The sequence below is a fragment of the Astatotilapia calliptera genome, chromosome 14 (genome assembly GCF_964374335.1).
Source record: "Astatotilapia calliptera chromosome 14, fAstCal68.1, whole genome shotgun sequence".
Taxonomy (NCBI): Eukaryota; Metazoa; Chordata; class Actinopteri; order Cichliformes; family Cichlidae; genus Astatotilapia; species Astatotilapia calliptera.
This window is the reverse complement of record NC_137435.1, coordinates 1,652,298-1,672,811: the sequence shown is the minus strand read 5'-3', so window position 1 is coordinate 1,672,811 and position 20,514 is coordinate 1,652,298. Positions and strand designations below refer to the sequence as shown.

The following is a 20,514-nucleotide window of genomic DNA, read 5'->3' as shown; positions in this document are numbered from 1 at the left end:
TTTTGGTAGTTTAAGATTAAAAACAATCTCCCTACGATACTGTAAGCAGGAGGATGGAGCTCCTGCAGCCGTTCACATTCCTGACCTGATGGAGTGGATCCAGGGCCTGACCTTCTGACTGCACGTATGAAATTATCTACAGCAGCTTATAATAATGGTTAAACAAGCCTCACGGTGGCCAATACAGATTACAGACTGAACATTAAAGAGTGAAAATAAAGCTTGTCTCTAAAAATCTCTCTGCATTTCTGTTAGCGTACGAAACGTAATCGAAACGCGTCATTTAGACTAAAACATTCAGGAGACGTGCGTGAAGACACGAGGACCGAGCTGCCTACAGGAGACGTCATTAAAGATGGCGTCTCACTGATAATACATGGCTAACGCTGATATTATAAACAAACATGTAATATACGGATTAAAGCTGAGAACAGCTATTTGTAGGTTATGACGTCATCTGCCTCCAGTAAGAACACTTCTACAGTACTGCAGATGTATCCTCATTTGTAGCTTTAATATTTGGATACATTTGTAACTATTTCAGCTTTTTAAACTAAAAAATGCTTATTTTAAGATTGTGGAAAATGTTCCTTTCCTACACAATTCATCTGTCCATCCTGTCACGGACTGAACACTTGTCCACAGTGAACTTCACCTCTCACCCACTGAAGGCTGGGATAGGCTCCAACCTGTGCCATGAAACGGATACACAGGTGAGGACAATGATGAAGGATGGACTTTATTTATCCCACGGTTGTGAATTTCCTGAATAAAGTGATTCAAAAGTCTGTGTCACCCATGGAACACCAATCACAGGCAGCGATCTTGTTGGTGGCTGTTGGAGTTTTGGGGGTTTGGCTCATGTGGACAGCCACAGCAGTGATAACAGACACAGAGAGGCACAGCTGACATCTGTCAGCAGATTGTCGCACACGCTGAAGGCCTTTCACATCCAGCAGATGAGCGTCCGTGTCTCTGTAGAACAAACTATGAGCTGCTGTCACCTCTGAAATTCCCTCTCGTTCTCCGGAATCGCAGAAATGTCGCTAACAAAGTCGGAGATGCCCAGACAGCTGTGGACACCTCAGCAGATATGAGCTGCTTGTCACATGATGCTGACAGCGAACAGACAGGACACAGGCCCAGTAAACACTGACGGACTCACTGCTGGAGCCTCCGGTGGACATTAGAAGAACTGCAGGTTTGGTGCTTTGCTCCGTTTTTCAGCCTCTGAGCTTAAATATTTGATCCTGGAGTCGAGTCAAAGTTTTCTGAAGGCAGTTCACCCAAATCAGGAGGCTCTGAGTTAAAACTGTGCTTTATGAGGACATGTGAGCTGATAACAGAGAGTGCACAGCCATGTGTTCTGCCATGCTCCTCCCTGCCTCACCATTTCAAATATGCACTGTGGAGACAGTGGGCAGAGGCCGGGGCCAACAGTTGCAGTGGGGCTTGATAACAGGGTACGAGCCGAGGATCTGCCTGGCGACAGCGTCCTGCTGTTTGCACTTGGAGCTGCAGCTGCTGCAGTTGGGACGGTCGTTAAATGAAATAAAGGCCTCAAAGAAAAAAAACAAACTCTGATCTGATAAAATAATAATAGTTTATTCTTTTGTGTTAAATGGAGGCTTCAACATGGACACGGGCTTTAATCAGGTCAGAACAAAATAAAAAATATTAAAGGCAACAATGGCCGACAAACTCTCCACAGTAAGGACGGCTGCAGAGATGCGCTGGTTGTGAAGGAAGGAGCACCAAACATGCTTCATTCAGTGGGTGGAGACTCAGCCGCAGCGATGATGGCACTGATAACCAGCTCGCTAACGTGAACAAGCCACCTGCTGACCTGAGATCAGTTACAAGTCTGTCTACATTCATACACTCACAGGGACTAGAAAGAGAGAGCAGATTTCTCCTGTTTTGGCTTCCTGTTAACTCCAGAATTCAAAATCCTGCTCCTCACATACAAGGTCTTAAATAATCAGGCCCCATCTTATCTTAATGACCTTGTAGTACCATATCACCCTATTAGAGCACTTCGCTCTCGCTCTGCAGGCCTACTTGTTGTTCCTAGAGTATTTAAAAGTAGAATGGGAGGCAGAGCCTTCAGTTTTCAGGCCCCTCTTCTGTGGAACCAGCTTCCAGTTTGGATTCAGGAGACAGACACTATCTCTACTTTCAAGATTAGGCTTCAAACTTTCCTTTTTGCTAAAGCATATAGTTAGGGCTGGACCAGGTGACCCTGAATCCTCCCTTAGTTATGCTGCAATAGACGTAGGCTGCCGGGGATTCCCATGATGCATTGAGTGTTTCTTCTTTACTCACTATGTGTTTATACACATCTCTGCATTTAATCATTACTTATTATTATCTCTGGCTCTCTTCCACAGCGTGTCTTTGTTCTGTCTTCCTCCCTTCACCCTCGACCAGTCTCTGCTGGAGGTTTCTTTCTGTTAAAAGGTAGTTTTTCCTTCCCACTGTCACCAAGTATTCACTAATGAAGGTTGTCTAATTGTTGTGGTTTCTCTGTAATATTTTACGGTCTTTACCTTACAATAGAAAGTGCTTTGAGGCGTCTGTTGTTGTCAGACTGATTTTTTTCCATGATGAATTCATCAGCCGTGGATGATTCCTGGTGATTTCTGTGTCCAGCTGGCTGAGTGTGGCCCAGCTTGGGTCTCTGTGGACCCACCGAATAGGAAACATCAGGACTGAGTGTGAGAGGGAGACTGTATGGGCTCACTGCGTCCTTGGTGTTGCAATAAAACACACTACTTTAAAATTAGACCCTGAAGACTGATATTAGCTCACTTCCCAGATATGGAGCTAAACACACACACACGGTGAAGGTTGTGCAGTGAGTCAGCTGGGTTTTTGTTCTGAAACAGGGAGACCAGTCATCCCCCATCACTGACATCACCTGAGCAACAGGGAGGAGGACAGAGGTGTCGGTGCACTGTGGGAACAGTACAGTTATTAAGATACAGTAGTATGTATGTGAAAGATGGACTGAGTAACCATGACGAATATCTGGTTGTTTCTGGAATCTGACGAGGGGGAACATTAGCGCTAGCTCTTTTGTCCAACTAGATTTTGTTTATGTGGTTAGAGACCAACCACATACACGGTATACATTATTAGTTTATTTTGATTTAAAGATCAGCCTCATCTCCTAAATAAGTCAAAAAACACACTTTTTCCTCTGATAAACAGTTTGATAATATCCTCACATCGTGTGACAGTTTATTCACTAAGAGTCCAACAATGTTTGAACCATTTAAAAGAGTTTCAATAATTCAGTTCAATTCAGTTTTTCACTATGAGCAAGTGCTTTGGCAAAAGAGGGAAGGAAAACTCCCTTTTAACAGGAAGGAACCTCTAGCAGAACCAGGCTCAGGGAGGCGTGGCCATCTGCCGACTGATTAGACGTCAGTGTATGAAGACAGGACAAAGACAGACTGTGGGAGAGTTCCAGCCAACTGTAGCTAACAGAGGCTAACAGCAGCTAGCAGAGGTTAACAGTAGCTAACAACTGTTAAAAAGGCTAACAGTGGCTATGAGAGGCTAACAGCAGCTATGAGAGGCTAAGAGTAGCTAACAGCTGTTTAAAAAGTGAAAAGCACATAAGATATGCTAACAGCTAAGTTCAGGATATCCTCAAACGATCTCAGAGTGTACGCCGCCTCTCTCCCTATGACAGCTGGGATAGGCTTCAGCGCCCCCGCGACCCTGAAAAGGATAAGCAGAAGCGAATGGATGGATGGATCTCCTCAGCATCGCTGTCATTGGAGAGAAATGAGCTGTAGTGATTCATCGACTCGTATCAGACTCATTTCACAAAGTTTTACAGCTTCTTTCAGAGGAAATGGACGTGGCCCCATTAACAGCTGAGGTAAACAGCGGACTGACAGACTATACTCACTACAGATTATTTGTCCTACATTGTCCACTGTAGCTAAAATGAATTAGGAGAGTTAAGAAAACAGAACTCACTTGATTACCATCTGTAATCTGCTGACATCTAGCGATGAGATTTTGCACACTGTACCTTTAAACAACTGCTCAGATCGACCTGCTGTACAATCAGAATCTTATGCTAAGTCTAAGAAGTAAACAGTTTGCTCTTCAGACTTTTTCTGATGGAAAGTTCGAAGCTGTTTGCTTCATCCAGCAACGTTTGGTCTGTGGTCAGATTTCAGTTTCCAAATCTTTGTTCCATGCAGTTAGCCATGTCTGGCTCATCAAGTTACAGACCCTGGGCACAAATGTTTCATGGACCAAAGCCAACTTGACTTTAATGGTTTGGCTTTTTCCCCTTCTTCAGTAATGAGACATAAGATGTAGGACGTACAGGGTACATGTACGGAATAGTTTAAATCACTGAAAAGTCACAGTCACGCTACAAAGACACGAAGCAGTCAGAGAGCTTTTCATGGTCACGACTGTGAGCTGCAGCTGGATCGGTGCTCGTGTCGCTCATCCTAAACATTTTCTCAACATAATAAATCTGATCTGCAGTGTTTTTATCCTGATGTTAGAAAATTGTCAGTTGCCAGTTTCTGCTATGCGTGTTGGGTGTTTGCTCAGACACCTGACCGTTAGCCTTAGCAGCATATGAGGCAAAATGAAAGGTGTACACAAGGTCCGTACTACACCATCGTTCAGTTTTAGTTGTTGTTATATGTGGTTATAAGGTATCAGATAAATGTTCGTGCCAGCTTTGGTTGCTGCTCTGCTGATGTTGGACAAACACAGACGTGTGGATTATTAGTAACATACGTGTTCATACTCAGAAATGTTAGAGGGTAAAATTCTGGTTCTGTTGCACAGTGTTGATGAGTTTGGAGGAGAATATTTCTGTTTCAGAGTAGATCCGTGGCCTTTGTTCCTCTTGATGTGAATGAGTGGTTTCCATGTACACTCCTATACTGGGACATTTTGGTTCCTGCCTAATTGTAATCACATGTTTAACCATCGCATGTCCGGCCAGCGTTTGCAGTTTTTCACTCTGCCGGAGCATAAATACATAAATACATAAATACACGGGGACCCAAGTGGCAGCTTGAAACCCTTACAGGTCATTTGTTCCCACTGAGGAAAACAAGCTGTCACTTTTTGCTATAAACAGTTTTTTTGTGGTTCTGTTCGTGGTCGATGAGAGGCTGCGACGTGCGGGCCGTAACCTTTTGTTTTCAGAGCTGAACAAAGACCTGGCTCATCCAGCACGGCGGCTCCAGCGTGTTCAGGAAGCTGTGCAGGTGTCGGACAGAAGCAGGCCAGCTGTCTTTGTGCTAAGGAAGCTGAGCCCCCCCACCTCGTGCCTGCAGGCCTGCACACACAGACGGGGGACTGAAATCCTTCCCAAGCCTCTGGAAAGAAACAGTTCATGTCCTAACTTCCTTTAAACCCAGCCGAACGGCCGCTTTCGCCCGTCTGTCTCATTCTCTGAATAGTTTCCCCTCTCGCTCTCTCTGTCCTTTTTAAGTCTGACTGGTCACCAAAACGCCACCAGACGAGCCATTTATAGAGAGAGAGAGGGCGAGAGAGCCCGAGGTCGTTTGGTGTCGTGGGAACGGCTTTAAAAAAATACAGGCCTCCTCTCACATCACATCACAAACACACAGAAACACAACTGGTTTCAATTTTTCACTGGAGGTCAGTCGCGTTTCAGTCCTCCCCCCCTCATCCTTTGTGCCCCCTCCTCCTCCTCTGTTTGTGAAACTGCATCTTTGTGTGCTTCATGCCTGGATATCAGTCGGTGCTCAGGATCCTGAAGCCGGGCCCAGCGTGATGATTTCAGACTTCAGCTATGTTATCTTGAGGAAACATTCGATCAGATTGTGCAGCATTTTTATCTCCTGAGATAATCACAGTATCAAGTTGGGAAATCACAGCTATAAATTCTTGCAGTGGCAGAGATGTGAACGAGGCACACTGCACCACATGGGCTGCATGGTCAGCACCGACGCGCAGATGTTCTGCTAGCGCTCAGCGGTCGTTCTCGGCCTCTCCGGGTTCATGGGCTCTGTTCATGTGCGGCAGAATTCACAGTTTCACAGATATTTGAAGGGTTCAGAGAAGAATCCCTCTCAGGCTGACTCAGTGCAGATGTGAAGCTGAGGATCAGCGAGTAAACCTAAGCACGCAGCAGCGTTAATGACTGCACTCGTGCTCTGTTTTCAGCGTCTTCTTCCTGCAGTATGCGCCGTTTGTCTCTGCGGGACCCTCGACATGAGAGCAGCTTAACCCCGTCCTCCATCTTTCCTGCATCACGTGTGAGAACAGCCACAGCGATCGCTTACAGCTGAAATCATTTGGACAGTTTGATTGCTTTCAGGAACTGGTTGATGACTCCAGACTTTGTATTTATGAAGGACGTCAGCGACTATCATGTTTATTGTATAAGTAATCAGTAAACTGTGGAAACGGAGATCTGGGTCATGTTTGATGGGGAGATTCCATCTCTAAGGAACTCCGTTTGCCAGATATGATCATGACATTGATCAATGGTAAACCCACCCTCTCCTGCCAGCACCTCCTCATTAAAGCGGACCTTTTCTGCTTTCGTTTCTTTCCTGTCGTATAAATCTCCTGCTCCTCTGGTGGATGTTCATATTAAACATGGCCACAGTTTCTAGTAATGAGCTCAGTGTATGCACAGTAATCCCTGTGAGCCTGCTCTGAACACTCAGTCTGTCACAGCTTTTTCTGCTCTGCCATCTGTTTGATGTCATTGAGAGATGAAATCCTCAGTACGGGCCTCAAAGGGGCAGAGCCAGGCCAGCCCGGCGCTGCCACGGACCCCAACCGACTGTACGGCCAGGTTAGAGTCACCAGCTTGGTCTGCAGCACCGGGAGAACATGATCTCTGAGTGTGTATTTGTTCCTTTGTATGGCTGCTCTGTCTTGCAGCTGTCTATGGTTATTGCACTCTCCTTGCTGTCATTTACTTACATATTTGTGCTGTTTTGGTTGCTTCTTTTCATAATGTTCTCTTGTGTCACTTTGCAGCCTCGTTCTTGCTTTTTGCAGCTTTTTTGGGACGTGTTTTGCTTATTTTGTGTTATCTTGATGTCTTTGTGGTAGTTTTGGACTCATAAATCCTCCCTTTCTCACTTTATCTGTCATTGCGGTGCTTTTGCAGGTGTTTGAAGATCTCCCTTTTTTGCTTTTTAGTCTCTCTTTGTGGTTCTTCTGAAGAGGACATGCAGGCAGTCACTTTGATCCCCTGAGCTGCTGTTTCTGGTCCATTTGTTCATCAAAGACACTCGTCTGCTAACGATCTCTGGAGGAGCTGGTAGATTCTGTTAGCTCTGCAGGGAAACTGTGTGGTTGCTGACTGTAGATTCACATTTACTGGGCAGGTGGGTTTGAAGAGATGTTTCATAGAACAAGTTCTCCGCTGTGACAGAAATAATTCACAGAGGAGCTTAAAATGGTCACAGAGATGGAGGAAGGAGGAGGCTGAGGCTGACGGGGAGGACAACGAGATAAGAGGGAGAATCAGCAGTTTTCTATAAAAAGCCTGAGAAATATTAAACCCATGAAATGGAAAATACTTCAGTGTGTGTGTTTGTCTTGAGGACCCAACCGTCTGACCTCGTCCACCAACCGTCTGAGTCACCACAGACAGATAGCTGCTGCCGTTAGTCACCGTGCTGAGACGAACATGTGGCCCCGCTCACACATTTAAAAAGCTAATCTGCTTGTTGGGATTGAAATGAGTCTCGTACCTCGAGGCAGCAGGATCTTTCCATGGTTCTCATAACTGCTGGAGTTCTTCCTGTCTTCTGTGCCAGCACTGCAGGAGCTGAGGACCATTGTGGTTCCTGCAATGCTGACACTGTTACCTCCAACTATAGAGCAGATACTTTTCAGAGACTATAAAGGTGGACATAGTGAAACCAGAGCAGAAGTGCCCTAAACCTGCATTCTCTCTGACGGCCTGCAGGGGGTGGTAGGTGTGGCTGCAAACAGACTTTCTGTCCTATAGAAGACTGTGGGAAAACAGGCCTCAGCACTGACCTCTGCAAACACTTTCCTGATGACTTCATTTCTTTATTTTAGTTTATACTGAAACATGAAGTCCATCATGTAAATTTGGTCATTTGTGAGGAATGAGGTCTGGTTACAGGACATGGTAACGGTGAAAACGGTCGTCTCCAGGCTTTGGAACGGGACGCAAACCAGTGGGCGAGGTCACATCGGGTACGTCCATCTTTCATGCTGTTGATGACACTTTCTCAGCATGTGAAGAGCTTTGATTCTTCTGAAGTGACCCATGAGTATCTCTATCACAGCCATAAGAGCAGATTGTCTAAATACCAAGGAAAGGTCTTTCAATGCTTCCTTTATTACCTCCTTTCACAAGAGGATGCATTTGAGCGTCCTCCATAAAACGGAAAGGAGACACCATCCATCCCTACAATAACACATACTGAGAAAAACCCAACAATCATATGACCCGCTGTGAGCAGCACTTTGGTGACAGCGGGAAGGAAAAACTCCCTTTTAACAGGAAGTAACCTCCGACAGAACCAGGCTCAGGGAGGGGCGGGGCCATCTGCTGCGACCGGCTGGGGTGAGAAAAGGCGGGCGGAGAAGACAGGCGGTATCTGAATTATTTGTTTGAGGTTTTCGATCTGCCCGTCGTGCACACAGCTGAAGAACCTTTGTAACTCAAATATCGACACAAATGTAAGTGAATGTAGTACAGTGCTGTGTTATTGAAAGTGTTACACCCAGCACGCGGTTTATGGAGGGGGTGACAGCTTTGTGAAGGTCAAAGTTCAAGCAGGGCTTCGTGTCACCACTGTAACTGTTAAACTTTATTGTTTTGAACCTCAGTGGTGAAGCGATTTGTTCAGCTGGACGTCCGTGTTCATACTGCCTGCCTAAAACAACAGGAGCAGCTCTTTGTAGTCCATCTGTGAGATTTTCACCAGACGTTATGCGATGTCATTGGTTTATACGATATATAAATCAAGCATCATCAGCTCTGTGATTGGAGGAGTGGAGATGTCTCACGGTGTGCTGCATGGTGAGTTTCTACAGGCTCATATTACATATTGTTCCTGCGTGTGTGGGTGGTGCAGTATTGCTGAAAGGCTGAAGGACTCGGGCTCAGCAAGCCGGCTCTTAGGGGAAGTTCACGATTTGGCCTTTTCAGCCAAACTGAACGAGATGTGTTTGGGTTTTTTAAACCACATCTCCGTGCCGTTTACATCTCATTTCAACATGTTTTAAGTGGGCTTTGTGGGGTGGGGTGTTTCCAGGGGTCTTCCCCGGTGGGTAGTTTCCAGAACTGTTTAGTCTTGGTGAAATCTAATGCGTCTGTTTCACAATAAAAGCCACCGGCGCAGTCGGGTTACATCATCCTCGGCGTGTGATGATGACACAGCCGATTGTGCTGAGCGAGCTTTGTGATCTTCGTCTATTATAAAGTCAGCGTCACACGTTAGCAGCTGCTCTGTAATCTGCACACGTGTGATTAGAAACCAGTCTGATCCTTCCAGCCAATCGCCTCGCAGCTCACCTGTCATTACCGTCTCTGCATGTTTTCATATTGACTGAGTGAGAAAGAGGTTTTAATGACATCGTCCCCCTGTCATTGTGTGTGTGTGTGTGTGTGTGTGTGTGTGTGTGTGTGTGTGTGTGTGTGTGTGTGTGTGTGTCAACGCGCCCCCCGGCCTGAAACAGCAGACATGAATAAACACAGGATGATCATAAACAGTCGTGTTTCCACTCATTTCCTGGAGACTCATAACTCTGAGCCTTACCTTCACTTTAAATATGAGACCATAAACTGTAATGATTTATGGTACACACACACACACACACACACACACACATGCTGTGATCACCTCAGATGAGTGACAGCTGGGTTCAGTGATGTAACTGCACGTGTGGCGCATTAATAAACTGCTGCTGTTCATGCACAGACTCGTTTTTCAGCTCGCTAACAGCTCACGATCTGCCTGCAGCGTTTGGCTCTTCTTCAGTCACTTTAAAATTTGAGACAAACATTTATTTATTTATCTATTTTGTATATTCTTTAACATCTTGTAAATACTTTGATGCTGGAGGAGACGTTAGAGTTCAAACCGTGCAGTCTACACATGATTTATTAGCTCAGTGTCAAACTGGATCATCTTTGCACCGTGGAGCTCAGAAACGTTGTGGCTGTTGCATTAAAGCGATCCTTCTCTGTTGGATTCCAGCCTCAGTACTGTCTCGAGGTAAGCGTTGGTAAATTCACTGATCACTGGCCGACGCAGCCCACAGAGCATGAGTCAGACCATCGAGGGGGAGACCCCCCCCACCGGGGAGAGGTGGCACTTATATCTCACATAATCAATCGAATGATGCATCAAACGTTCCAACATTCATTTACAGCAAACACTGGAAATGAAATAAGAAGAAAAAACGTTTGCAGTTTTGGTTCTTATTAAGCTGTTATCAGCTAAAAGGATGAAGAGCAGCTCAGCAGAGTCCAGTCATCACGCTGTGTGTGTGTGTGTGTGTGTGTGTGTGTGTGTGTGTGTGTGTGTGTGTGTGTTATAATCAGGGTTTTAATAGTTTTGCAATTTTCATTAGTTTTTATTTTTATTTAGTTTTGACTTCAGATTTTCAATGTTATATCAGTTTTAATTAGTTTTTACCAGTTGTTTGCTAGTTTAGTTTTTAGTTTTTTGAAAATCCTTAGTTTCAGTATAGTTTTGATTAGTTTCAGTTTAGTTTTGATTAGTTTCAGTTTAGTTTTGATTAGTTTCAGTTATAGTTTTAGTTGTTTGCAATAATTAAGTGCAACAAAATCCCAGTTTCATCATATCAGTCATGCTCTTCTGCTCATCCTTGGGTATGTTGCTATTCCAGCTACCATACCCTGCACCCTGCACAGGTCGCCTGTCTGTCGCAGGGCTAACACGCAGAGACAGACAACTCACATTCCCACCTATGGGTTCTTTAAATAAATAAATAAATAAATAAATAAAGGCAGATGAACAACCACTGATACCAGGCAACTATAAAATGTATATCTTGGCCCCAATGAGACTATTAACTCTTGCAGCACCGGGTGTTCGTAATTTTGGTTCAAGTGAATTGATAAACTTTTTGAAGGCACTTGACTCACAGTTGTGTAGATGTCCCCGTCCTGTTGTCTCGGGTTGCATCACGCTGCCTTGCCTGGGGTTAGCTTCTGTTTCTGGGGATGAGGGTTGAGTGTGCTCCCTTCTCAAGCTAAGCTAGGTTAGCCTTCTTGTGTGAGCTTTTCAAGCGCACTTTAAGGTTTGTGGGATTTTTTCCCTTTAGAAATGTCCCTCATAATTTGTCTCTTTCCACTACAAGACACTTGCTTTATCCAAAACACAGTCATATTCAAAGTAATCCCAAATAGGACTCTGGCGCTTTCTCCCGACTTTTCCTGACATGATTCTGCGCGTGGGCGGAGCAACAACACAGACGACTCGACTAACGTGCTGCCACCTGCTGGCATAATGAGACACAGCAAGAGAAAAATCTGGAAACTAAACTTCATCTTCACCCTCGACTATTGTAGGACACGCACACATCAATGAAACTAAACACATTTTTGCTATAAATTCAGTTAATTTTAGTTAGTTTTGTGAACACTCATTACAGTTTTAGTTAGTTTTCCTTTTTTTTTTTTTAATTTCCGTTAATGAAAATGTCTTTTCACTTCTAGTTTTCGTTATTTCGTTCGTTTTCGTTAACGATAATAACCTTGGTGTGTGTTCCCCCACTGCTGAAACTGCAGACATGACTAAACACGACTACACAGTCGTGTTTCCACTCAGAGCTGTGACCCTCACCTTAAAAACACTGGAAACTAAATGATTTGCATTTGGCGACTTTTTTTCCTCAAATACGAGAGTGTGTAACCAGATTTATGTTCCCACAACATGACTGTTCACACACACACACACACACACACACACACACACACACACATACCTAACAATGATGTCACTCTGGAGTATGAAGACATTACACATAACAACACAACTAAAACCGCCGAATTGCTTTCTCACACACACACACACACACACACACACACACACACACACACACACACACACACACACACACACACACACACACACACAGTTGGCGTGCTTGTGTTATAGGAGCATTGCTCGGAATCAGAGGTTGTGATTATCTCAGATCAGCGGTCAGCGATCGCATTAATAACCAGCGCAGGAGTTTCTGCATACACTGCTGCTGCTCGTGCACAGGCTCGTTCTTCAGCTCACAAACTCTTTTACAGCAGTTTTCAGTCCCGACTTTGAAGCTCCTCACGGTGTGTCTGCAGCGTTTGGAGCTCAGCAGCACTTCTCAAAGTTTCAGTCTGCAGCTCTCAGATTTTTGATTTGAGGCAATAAACACTAAATATTTTAGTCTATCTTTTTTTCTTCTGCTGCAGCCGCCATCTTTGTTGGGTAGATATTACGTATTAGATCACACGTTCAAACTCTCTGTACGCCCATTTTCTGCTGCTTATCTGGGCCGGGTTGCACGGGACGCCGCCTGACCAGAGAAGACTTGGCCTCCCTCTCCCCGTCACCATCTGCAGCTCACCTGGGGGAACACCGAGGCATTCCCAGGCCTGCTGAGAGGTGTAATGACTCCCGCCTGTACTGGTTCTGCCCCGGGCCTCCTCCTGGTAGGACATGCCCAGGATACCTCATCGTGGTCAGAGACCCAGACCACCTCAGCTGCCTCCAAGCATCCTTGAATTTCAATCTGCTGGAGCTCATACCTGAAAAGGATTGAATTTCCACTTAAATACACATGTGATGTTTAAATATTTTGAAGATTTCCTTTTTAGAGAATTCCCGTAGACTAATGAAGCACGGCACATGTTTTTATCTGAAGAGCACTGCAGCGTGCGCAGGCAGAGACGTTTTCTCGAACCACATATAAAAAAAACCCACTTTTCTCACCACAGCTGACCCTTCAAGGCTGTTGAACACACATTGCAGGCTGAGGTCACTTCCTTTCGTCCTCCTGGTCATTGACACGTTAAAGAGGGTCAGAAGTGAAGGGTGGACGCCTGCTGTGCTGGGACAAGGAGGAGAGAGATGGAGGAGAATGGCTGGAGCCAAATCTGTGAACGAGGGACAGAAAAGAAAATGATGACGTCAGGCTGTGGGTTGTGGGTTCGAGTCCCCCCAGAGTCACCTTCTCGGTGCGCCTCCTGTTTGCCGTATTAACATGTCTCACAGCAGGAAAGCTCTGAAGGGTTTGAGCCAGCAGATGCTCTTGAAGGCTCGTTTAAACAAGAGAAAAGGAAGAAAATACTAAAAGCTCAGCAGAAAGGATGAAATTAAAAACATCTGTTGTGTTTTTTATTTGTTCCTCTCTTTGTCTGATTTTCTTCACTTTGGTTTTCTGGCTTTTCTCTCCTGTAACTTCTTCTTTTTCATTTTCCTCTCATGTTAATTTTTAGTTTTTTCCATCTTCTCCACATCGTCTTTAACTTTTGTCTTTTGAGAGAAAAGAAAGGAGAAGGTTTCCCCCACGTATCTTCTGCTGTTTTCTCTGTCGACACAAAGACTCTCTGAAAAGCTTCGTTCCTTTTGGCGACCATCCTCTCCCGTCCTGCCTCCCTCTCTCTTGGCTGAGGCGCTGCTTGTGTGCTTGTGGTGTCGAGGCTCGCGCACCCTTGAAGAGGTCCAGAGACCGCAACGCAACCAACATTTAGGTCACAAGCACACACACATATATGTTTGTATTTCTGTCTTTGTGAGGACCCACACTGACACACGTGTGTTCCCAGGTATCCAAGCTGATTACAAACCCTAACCTGAAGCCACCCTTCGCTCTCCAGCAGCCCTCTGGAAGTCTGGAAGTCACCGCGGTCCTCACAAGGACGCAGACTCTACATACCACAGCTGTAAGTGCTTATTGGCAAAGATGCCGAAAGATTAGGCCAAACCCGCACTCACACACATACGCGTTCAGTGTGAGTCTGTAATAAGCAGCAGGGTTAGAAAGCCTCTCCACTCCTCTGCTAATTAAAGGCCATAAACCGATCTGAGCAGAATTCAGATATAATGAAGAAAATCTGCTGTTTCACCAACAAATATGAGGAAAACGCTCCAAAAACATCAACTGGAGCTCATCAGTCACTGCTGGGAGAAAACACGATGTTGTTAGCGATCCAACATCTGCGGTGAGCAACAGGTGAGCCGTAATGGGAGGCAGACACGGAGGATTACTGCGCCAGACGCACGCCCAGGAGCTCCAGGTGATTTTCTCAATGTAAAACTCAAGTTATGAACTTCATCTGTGCAAAAATGCTGCTATTGATGTCAGGAGTAACGCCCTATCAACCTGAGTATACTGTAGAGCAGTGACAACAGACCTGCTCGCCTCAACGTTAAGATACAGAGAGCTGAAGTCTCCCTCCTGCAGGCAGCCAGGTGCTGCTGATGCGCCTGATTAATTAATCATCAGCAAAACTTTATAAAAGCAAAGCTTTTGTGAGTTTGTGGTCAGACCGTGCAAAAAACCTAAGAGCTCTATCCAGACTGTCCAGGGCTCAGGTAGCAGGTCAAAGTTCATGGCAGCACAGCTGAGGTTTGCAAAGCTTCTACGTCCCTTTTTACAGACCAGGCTGGAGATGTTTGCCCATGAAACACAAATCCAAGCATATCTGCACAGACACCTCACACCAAGCGTCTGCGCAGGGTGAGGATTTAAGCCCCTCACAGTCACTGAGTGGACTCCTCTGTGCACCAGTATGAGGACGTCTGTCCCATAGCTGAAGCTTGGACCAAACTGTGTCATCAGCAGGACAAAGATCAAGTACAGCAGCAGATCTAAGAGCTCAAAGAGCTGTGCATGGATAAATGCTGCACACATCAATGCACTGAAGCAACGCTGTGAAGAGGAGTGGACCAAAACTCCTCCACAGTGAAACAGTCTCCTCATATTATTGCTGCTGAATCATGAGGCTCTCACAGAGTCTGTGCAGTTCCTGTTTGCACATGACTAAATCCCGTCATCTCTGGGGACTGGGGTTGGGTTTTTTTCCAGTTTTCTTTCCTCTTTCCTGCTCGAGCGGCGTTGACAGTTACAGAAGAAACGATGACGCTCGAATCATCAGAAGAGTTCGGAGGCAACGGAGACGATGCACGGCAGCGTAAATCTGCCTTTCTTATAAAAACACCTGCAGCCTTTAACACTCTCCCTGCTTTCAAACCTCCGTCTTCAGCACACACACTCTCAAACACACACATGCAGGTCGGTCGTGCCGCCACGCCGCCATCGGTTTTGCAGTCTGTAATGAGACAGCACGCGGAGCCAAGATGGCTGCTGCCGTGTCATTAGCAGTGGAAATGTGGTCGGTTATTAGAGATGGAATATCGGTGTGCGCTCCGGTGACTTCATACGAGGCTGTTAGCTGATCCGGCATGCAGGAAACAGCCAAGACGTGAAACCAGGACACGACGGTTCTCTGTGACCTCACCAGGATCTGAAAAAGCTCAGAGACTCTGACAGGAGTGCAGGCGTCGCTCACGCTGAGCCTCCAGATGATCCAGTGAGGCTGCAGGTAAAGCCTGACAGCTTCTGTGGTGAGGCGGACATCACCGCCTAACCACAGCAAGCTCTCTGCTTCAAATCCAGCTGCAGAGGTTTTCTGAACGCCATCCTCTCCGGTCTCTGTCCACAGCTTGGTGGAGCTGGGAGGAAAAAAGTAGTCTGCTCAGATTTCACTGCCGCATAACTGTGGAAACGCCGCCGAGCTCGCACAGAGACTTGATCAGCCAGCAGAGCACGGTTTGCGGTCTGGGAGGCATTAGGCTAACATCAGACAGCTGCTGTGCTTGTTAGCAGCGCTCAGTACCTGCTGACACCGGTGTGATGGCGTGGAACATCCTCCAGGACGTGGATGAACTCCCCGTCTGTCAGTGCAGCTCTTAGAAAAAGACACAGATGATGAGGAAGAGCGGGATGCACAGGATGTAGCTTCCAGGTGTGGAAGAGCCATAATTCTGCATTCTCTTTAAAGACCACCTACGAGAAAAACGTCCTCATAAATTATGAGCTTTTATTAATTGATTATATTCTGATTGACTGATGATAAGTTGTGGGCACTGACAGCTGGAAACAGCTGATTTGTTGATGTGTATCTTTGAAGTCTGCTGCCTCGGGTGCACGCGTAGCTTTCTGCAGACAAGTTCCTGCAGTCGCTCCTATAAATAATTACAGGTGTGGTGATGAAAGTTTTGTCCAGCAAATGGGAAATTAAGTGTGTGTCTGTGTGTTTGTGTGTGTAAGGAGTAAATCCAGGAAAACGTGTGACTTTGCAACCAACAAGGAAGTACTAAAACTGAACTTCCTCTAATGGGCAGTTGAGGCTCCAGCGGTGAGTCAGACCCCACAGACTGGCATGTTACAGAGTCCAACTTTACAGCAGAAATAAACATGTTTACAGCCTGATACAAAAATAATTCCCACTTCATAAAATCGACATTAGCTGTAGCTGCTAGCTGTCTGCTAGGCTTCACCTCAGCGACGTCCGGCCTGTGTTTGTGCTGTTGGAGCCTTTTTAATGACATCATCTGATCAATAATTTGACGACTGTGAGGTTAATTTAGTAACAATTTAACCGTGACGTGTGAGCTCCAGTCAATGTGAAATTCTCTGATTGTATTTGGGTGTTGCTGATTAGCATGCGCCTAGCTATGCGTTAGCTTGTATTAGCTGCTAGCACGTTTCTAAATTCTATCACTTCTGGCTCCAGAAACAACAGTGCAACTAAAACCAGGAGTGACCAGGGACACAGATGACTGTTAATAAACGACAGATTTTTCTGGATTTGGACTTTGTTGAAAATTTACAGCAAGAATAAAGAAAATAAGTTTTAAGACTTTGAATCACAAATATGATTATTTCTGCAACGTGTTAACATGTCTGAGTCTGTGGGGACAGAGTCACTGCTGGCTGTTGTAGGTTTTGGGCTCACATTCTTCATGCTAATATTTCATAGGCAGAAGTTTGTGCAGCAGTGGAGACAGTGCTAAATGCTACAGGGTCGCTTTTATTCGGCCTGTGTCGAGAGCACAGATTTTAAAACTGGAGACATCGATCGATTCACCGTGCTCAGCTGTAACTTTCTTCAGACTGAGCACCAAACCGGCAACATCCAGGTGTAAAATAAGACATCCAGGTGTGTGCAGTCAGCCCGCCTTACTGTGTGAAACTGAATCATAAAACACGTTTTCACTTCCTGTTTGTGTTCGAACCGTCAGGGCTGCTGAAAGGACCCCGAGTGTCAGAGTTTAGAGCCGTCGTCCTTTTCCTTTTGTTTGCCGATGACCTCCTGACCTCTGCTGCTTGCGTGCACACACACACACACACACAGTCTGGAGGGTAATTGTTGGGAGGAAAGTGAGTTGTGGAATGTCTGAGTTTGGAATAACAGTGACAGGACGGTGCCAGCCGACCAGCTCTGTTTACCCCCACTGTGTGTGTGTGTCTATATATTTTTAGTGTTCACACTTTCTTACATCTGCTTCTGTTTTTCAGACAGCATTCCAGTGTGTGTGTGTGTGTTTCCTCGGGTTGTGTTTGTCCAGTATAAATCTCTGCCTGGTCCTTCAGAGGGAACAGATGTGGTAACAAACGTCTGTTTCTTCTACATCACCAATAATTTAACAACAACGAGTACATTTTTAGGGAAATTCACAAACTTTCCAGCAGCCGTGGATTTAAATTAAATATAAACCCACCACATATTTACTGCATCTGTCATCATAACCCAGTCACACGATATTCAGGAACACTTCATGAAGACTGTCATTTCTAAGCTAATATTAGCTTCTGTTGCACATTTCAAAGTATTTCAGATCAACACCTGCAGTCTTTCTTCTGTCCAGCAGGGGGCGACTCCTCTGGTTGTTTGGAAGTCAATGAAGTAATTAGCCCACGGGTGGGCAATCTCAGTCCACGAGGGCCAGTGTCCCTGCAGGTTTTAGTGTCCTCGAACCATCACAGCTGATTTAAATGGCTAAATTAGCTCGTCAACATGTCCTGAAGTCCTCCAGAGGCCTGGTAATGAACTAATCATGTGATTCAGGTGTGTTGACCCAGGGTGAGATCTAAAACCTGCAGGACACTGGCCCTCGTGGACTGAGATTGCCCACCCCTGAATTAGCCCATGGTTTACCTGACCTATGACCTCTGTAAACACTTTACTGATGAGTTTGTGGTCTCCATCGGCAGTGCCAAACCAGTCACTGTATATGACACGATGTTTATAGATTATGTTTTAGTTCTGCATGCTTTAGAGCAGGCGTATTAAAGATGAGGCCCAGGGGCCAGAATCGGTCCCACCGTGACACCAGTCCGGTCTGCTGGATGACTTTTAAAACACGAGCTATAGACACGAGATATAATCTCTCCAGCGTGTCCCGAGTCTGCCCTGGGCCTCCTCCCAGTGGGGCATGCCCGGAACACCTCACTCCTTGTCAGATGCCTGAACCAGCTCAACGGGCTCCTTTCGATGTGGAGGAGCAGCGGCTCTACTCTGAGCCCCGGATGGTCAAACTCCTCATCGCTTATTTCTAAGGGAGAGGCCAGCCCCCCTTCAAAAGAAGCTCTTGGTCACTACCCAGAGCTCGTGACCATTGGTGGGGTAGGGATGGAGAAAGACCTTTAAATCGAGATCTTCACCACGACAGACCGGTACAGCGTCTGCATCGGCAGCACCATCCGACTGTCGACCCCCCCACTCCTGAACAATAATGCAAACCTTAGGTTTCAAACATGTGAGTTATAGTAAAAATTAAAAAGTTTGTGTGAACTTGTTTATTTGTGCTGAAAAGTATTAACATGTGAGTCTGCAGAGACGGACTCACCGCTGCCCCTGCTGGACGTCAGAGGAACTGCAGCCTTTGGTGCTTGTAGTGGCTGCAGGGCAGAATGATGCTGATGGTTTGACTCAGCCCTTTAAAACTCAAGCGCTGCTCTGCGTGCGGCTTTCAACAGAAAAACATGCACAAGCACAAAAATATTTACATATTGATTTTCGTTGATTTTAATGACTTGCATTCAGTGATTAGTATAAAATCTCTCACTAAACTAAGTCCTCAGGAATGAATCCCAGAGTCACCCGAGGATGTTTATTCCCGCAGCTGTAATCGTTATGAATCGCCGCTCAGACGTCTGAAAAATGACACAAAGTGCTTCCATATGAGGCCTGCATGTGTCACATGAGTGTGTGTGTAACGCACATCTGAGAGCTGATTCACTCTCTGTGCAGTTTTACAGGGAAAACACCTGGAGGCTCATTTCCACCACCTCCAGCGTCCAATGAGCTGCTCCTCAGTCACATCCTGCCCCTGACAAGCTGCCCTGCAGGGGGGAACAGGGCCGGCCTCGCTGCTCTCATCGCCCTGCCTGAAGATGAGGCGATTTACACCTATGGTTACCACGGTGACCGCCTGTAGACTGTCTGACTGACAGACACAAACACAATTACAAAACAGTTCATGTTTTCCACGCGTGAGCTGGGCTCAGGTGAAGCTTGTGTCATCAACATCTGCACATCTGGATCGTTCACGATGTTGTGGCAAAAGGGATTTCCAGTGTTTCCATGTGTGTTGTTCATGTCTTTGTTGGTGTAGACTGCAGTCAGCAGGAGTTATGAACTATGGAAAATCCAGAAATGACCTGAGCTGCTCTTTTACCCACTCGTCTGTGGTAAACTTGTGATTTTTCTCATGATTATGTGAAAGTCTTTTGTTTCCGAGCACACGCACACACAGGTCGTGTGTAAATGTTCAGCTGAATGTGTTGTTGCATTTGTCACGTCTGTGTGTGGACGCTGCGTGACTCTCAGTGTTTCCTCACCAAAGAAGGAACTGAGTCTTTCTGTGCTTTCGTGTCGTGTTCGGAGCATTTTATGGATCTTTTTGTGTCTCTGCTGTCCTTTTATGCCTCTGTGGTACTTTTACGTCTCACTTTAAATACTTGTTTTGTGTGTGTGTGTAGTAATGTGTGTCTCATGTGGATAGTTTTGTGTCGTTCTGTAGTCATTTTCAGTCACTCTGCATGTTTCACGCTCCTTTGGGACCATTTCTTGTCTCCTTTGCTCATTTTTATGGTTTTGCACCTTCTTTTGTTTCATTTGGGAGCTTTTTCTGCTGTTTATTGTCATTTTTTGTCCCTTCGTGGTCTTTCTGTAGGACATCTGTCATAAATCGTGCTATCAGTCATACTTTTGCACACCTTTTTGCAGAATAACCTCTGAACTCTGCTGTGAAGCAGCTCAGGGGTAACTGGAAGCTCGCTTTCTTTCCAAATGTCACCATCAAAGAATTTCTGGTCCAAACGGGTAAATCTCTGGGATTAGAGGCACATTCCAGACTGAAGCTGCTTCTTAGAAAGAGTTTTGTTCTGCTGTAAACAGCTGGACGCTCTCTCTCTCTCTCTCTCTCCCATGGTTTTCGGACCTCCCTCTCTCCCTCCCTGCCTCCCCCT

General features: G+C 45.8%; 1 long non-coding RNA gene across 1 annotated transcript; it reads right to left on the bottom strand.

Annotated features, from left to right (window-relative positions):
* Positions 1–11,592: 11,592 nt before the first annotated feature.
* LOC145420171 (uncharacterized) lies at positions 11,593–13,129 on the bottom strand. Its single transcript, XR_013901474.1, has 2 exons — positions 12,966–13,129; positions 11,593–12,781 (listed from the first exon to the last, which is right to left on the bottom strand). It is a non-coding gene; the product is annotated as an uncharacterized LOC145420171 (long non-coding RNA).
* Between the last annotated feature and the right edge of the window lie 7,385 nt (positions 13,130–20,514).